Below are 4,850 nucleotides of genomic sequence, written 5' to 3'. Positions count from 1 at the left end.
ACTGTAGCCTGGCACTTTGCAAACTGCACATTGTCAACTTCAGCCTCATAAGCTGCGCAATGCACACTGTACATTGTAAATTACACAGTGCAGACTGTAGCCTGGCACTTAGCAAACTGCACATCAGCATCGTAAACTGCACCATACACACTGTGCATTGCAAATTACACAATGCAGACTGCAGCCTGGCACTTTGCAAACTGCACATCAGCCTCGTAAACTGCACAATACACACTGTGCATTGCAAATTACACAACGCAGATTATAGCCTGGCACGTTGCAAACTGCACGTTGTCACCTTCAGCCTCACATATTGCACAATGCAGACTATGCATTATAAATTGTGCAATGCAGACGCAAAGTGTAACTCCAAACATGGCGAATTGCACAATATTGCGAACTGCACATTGTGAACTTCAGTCTTGCATGTGGCGCAATGCAGACTTATAGTACCAACTGCATCTGTAAATAAACTGCAACCTCGCTGTAAACTGAACAATGCACCTGCAACTTTCCATGCTACAAATTACATAATGCAACCTGCAGATCTACATATTACAGGAAAATGAAACCTGCAACCTTACATGCTGCAAAGTGGATAATGCAATATGCATGCTGTGCATGCTGCCATGTACATAACACATCCTATATCCTTGCATGCTGTTAAACTCACAATACAGATTGCCACTTCTCATGCTGCAGATTGCGCAATGTAACTTTCAGCCTTACATATAACAAATCCAGGATTGCAAGGTGCAAACCTCATAATATAGCCTGAAATCTTAGATGTTGCAAACTTCACAATGCAACCTGCAGTCCTTATGCACTGCAAAAGCTGCATGATGTGCAATCTGCATAATGCAAACTGCACTTGTACGCAATGCAAACTGGATAGTGAAACCTGCAGCTTTACACACAGCAAGCAACTCAATGAAGTTTGTAACTTTAAATACCGGTAAATGCACAATTGAGTCTACTTCTTTGCTCAGTACAAATTGCATGATGTAACCCTACATACAGCAATATGCACACTGAAAGCTGCAGCCTTACATGCTGCAATCTGCAAAGTGCAATCCACTGCAAATTGAAATGTGCAATTTACAACCTTACAGTTACACCCACACTAAAGACAAGGAGGTCTGAAAGACAGTCAGGGTGACGGTGAAGGAAGTAGAGAAAATACGGCTGGTCCACCAGACCTTCTTGTGAAGAGAGACCTCCTGGATTGCTGTGGGCTCCAAGCAGCAGAGATTTCCCGCCTGGAGGATTTCCCTGGCAGGGGCTACTTCAACATGACCTACAGGAGTGTGAAACAATGTGAGCATCCCCTAAAGGTATTTGAAGAGAAAGGAGGTGACGGACCCCTCTTTGTCCTGTCTGTGGCATTATTGTTAGTTCTGTCTGCACAGAGGAGCTGGGTTGTTACAATCCACATTTACAACCCCTTCGTCCTGGCAGCAGATATCCTGACCTTCCTGGGACGGTACATACAGCTAGAAGGAAGCAGCATCCTATTGGAATCTGACACAGCAAGCGGCGGGTTAAGGTGACCCTGAAGGTGGACGCTAGTGGACTCCAACAACCCTCCAGCTTTGTGGCCAGAGGAAGCCGAGGCTACCTTACAAAAGGAAGGGGTTGGGGGGGGGGGGGGGGGGGGGGGGGGGGGGGGGAGTGGTTTGCAGCCTAGACTGTGCCGAACCTGCAGTTAGGGCAGGGCACATGGCAGTGGACAGCAAAGTAACCCTCTGCAGGGGCTGCAAACAGGAGGGCCACTTGACTAAGGAGTCCAAGAGCTACAATCTGTGTGTGGAAGCAGGCCACCTATATGAAGCCTGCCCAAAATGGGGGGGGGGGGGGGGGGGCCACATACGCTCAAATGGTCGGAAGTGGCAATGTGAGCCGTGGGACCCCAAAGGACTGTGAGGCATCACCCTCCAGCAAGAAAACTGAAACAAGGATCACCCAGAAGGTGGGACAGGCTGAAGGGGAGAAAGAGGTAGCCATCGTGGAGGCACAGCAACTGACCCAACCTCCACCTGAACCGAGGGAGTCAGTGGGGGACGAGGAAATGAAGGTGGCAGGGGGAGTAGATACCTGTGAGAAACAACCGGAAAAGGAAAACGCACCAGGCCCACAGCAAAACAGAGAAAGGCAGCTGCATGGTGGACACACCAGCAGCTCCTGTAACAACGAGGACAGGTGGAGGAATGGCCACCAACAAAGAAAGGCGAATAGTACCACAGGAGAGAAGGAGAGGAGCACCCCTCAACCTGGAAATACCAGGGGCCTAGTGACGCCCAACCTCCAGCCATTGGGAATCACGGGGTACCTACTGCACCACCGCTCTGGGCAACTGGGAGCAGCAATGCTCCAAATCAGGAGCAGAGCATGACAGTCCCTCTGTCAGATTTTGAACCGGACCTTCCTGGCTTTGTTTTTGCCCCCACGACACGGGATCAGGGCAATCTCCCCCCCAGGAGGAATAATCAGCTACCTCAGTGGAGAGAGTGTCCAACAGTTTTCCCACATCACAGGGATGCAGGGAGTCCTCCCATGACAAGACCATGGGTGAACAGACATTGGATCTACAGGTAATTAAATGAACTCTCAGAAAGCTCTGTGGGACGTGATTGGCCAGAACACGCTGGAGGTGTACGACAGTATGTTTCTGGCAGGTAGCATGTGCAGATCCACAAGGAAAGGCATCATCACTCTCATCTACAAGCAGAAGGGGGAGAGGGTGGAAATTAGAAATTGGCGACCAATTCCACTAATGAATGCAGATTACGAAATCCTGTCTAAGGTCTTCGCCAACTGGATCAAGTCTGCTCTGGGATCAGTGATTCACCCTGGCCAAACCTGTGTTATACCTGGCAGGATGATCTGTGAGCCTCGCTCTCCTCAGGGATACAATCGCCTACGTACAGGACAGTGAGAGTGGATGCCTGCCTCATTGCTTGTATTATTGTCCATAGCGTTAAGTCAGCTATGCGATGTGTTTCCATGCTGGCTTACTTGGCCAACATCAAAGCAGACCTCGTGTGTCTGCAGGAGTGCGGGATACCACACCTCAGCAGCTCCAGGAAATGGTCGAACCTGTGGGCCCATGGGCCTTCAATTTGGTCGGGGAGAAATAGTAGCTGTTCCTCCGGCCTGGATATTCTGCTGTGGGAAGGCAACTTCACCACCACCGCGGTTAAGGAGGTGGTGGGCGGGGACCTCCTCACAGCAGACATTATGTGCAGAAACACTGCCCTGAGACTAATTAACGTGTATGCCCTGGTGGTAAAGAGTGAGCAGCTGGCCGTCCTGCAGCAGCTCCCACTATTGCTGCCTATGTCCAGGCCAGTCATTCATTGATGTGGATGGATAATCCAAAGGGGCTGACAGCAACTGGATGCTATACTCAGATTCCTGATGGAAACAGTTAAAGTTGCCAAGCTGCATGACGTCTTCAACACCCTTGCAGATGGAATGCAGCGTACATACGTCAAGTCAGTGTTCTTCTGCGGCCACTGCCTCCTTTTGGCTGACTATCACCAGTGGGCCAGCAGGAGAAATTGGAAGCTGAACTGTTGACCCCAGAAAACATTGAGGAGCTCAATAGAAATTACACAAGTTGGAGAACCATGAAACCCCTCTTTGAGTCTCCAGTGGACTGGTAGGAAACAGTCAAGGGGAACATCAACAGGTTCTTTATCCTCAAAGGTGTTCAGAAGACTAGATAGAGAGAGAGATGGGGAAAACTGTCTAAACTGCAATAAAGCATGCAGAACCTACTCCTGCTGAGATGGATGGGGTCAATACCATGGAGGATCTCCAGCAGATGAAGAACATAGAACAGCACAGCACAGTACAGGCCCTTTGGCCCATGATGTTGTGCCGACCTATTATCCTACTAAGATCAATCTACCCTGCATATCCTACATTTTACTATCCTCCATGTGCATATCCAAGAGTCACTTAAATGTCTCTAAGAACGACCAAGCCTCATTCTTTTCCTTGGAGGTCTCTAAGATAATCTTCTGGTTCAGGGTCCACACCATGGAGCAGGATGAGACGTGCTCGTGTTTCTTTTTCCAGAAGGTACACAGAGAGAGCTCTGTGATCCGCAGCCTGAAGGAAGAAGATGGCTCGGTAATGTCATCTCAGTCCGACATCCTGAGAATCAAAAAATCCTTTAATGCCAGAGACAAAGCCTGCAGAGAGGACGGCCTCCCAGTCATTCCTGTCCTTTATCATCGAGGTCTTGAATGACAGCACACGGCAGAGATTGGACCAGCTGTTATCTTGAGATGAGCTAACAAATGCCCTCGAGTCCTCAGAAAGGAATAAAACTCCTGGAAGCGACAGCTTACTGGCTGAGTTGTATTGAGCTCTGTGGGACGTGATTGGCCAGAACACGCTGGAGGTGTACGACAGTATGTTTCTGGCAGGTAGCATGTGCAGATCCACAAGGAAAGGCATCGTCACTCTCATCTACAAGCAGAAAGGGGGAGAGGGAGGAAATTAGAAATTGGCAACCAATTCCACTAATGAATGCAGATTACAAAATCCTGTCTAAGATCTTCAGTACCTGGTCAAGTCTAGTCTGGGATCAGTGATTCACTCTGACCAAACCTGTGCTGTACCAGGCAGGATGATCTCTGAGCCTCGCGCTCCTCAGGGATACATCGCCTACATACAGGACAGCAGGGGTGAATACCTGCCTCATCATAGAACATAGAACATTACAGCGCAGTACAGGCCTTTCGGCCCTCGATGTTGCGCCGACCTGTGAAACCAATCTGAAGCCCATCTAACCTAAACTATTCCATTATCATCCATATGTTTATCCAATGACCATTTAA

Source organism: Rhincodon typus, chromosome 23, assembly GCF_021869965.1.
Source record: "Rhincodon typus isolate 14 chromosome 23, sRhiTyp1.1, whole genome shotgun sequence".
In the NCBI taxonomy this organism is placed as follows: Eukaryota; Metazoa; Chordata; class Chondrichthyes; order Orectolobiformes; family Rhincodontidae; genus Rhincodon; species Rhincodon typus.
The sequence above is the reverse complement of the archived record's forward strand: the minus strand, read 5'-3'. Positions refer to the sequence as shown.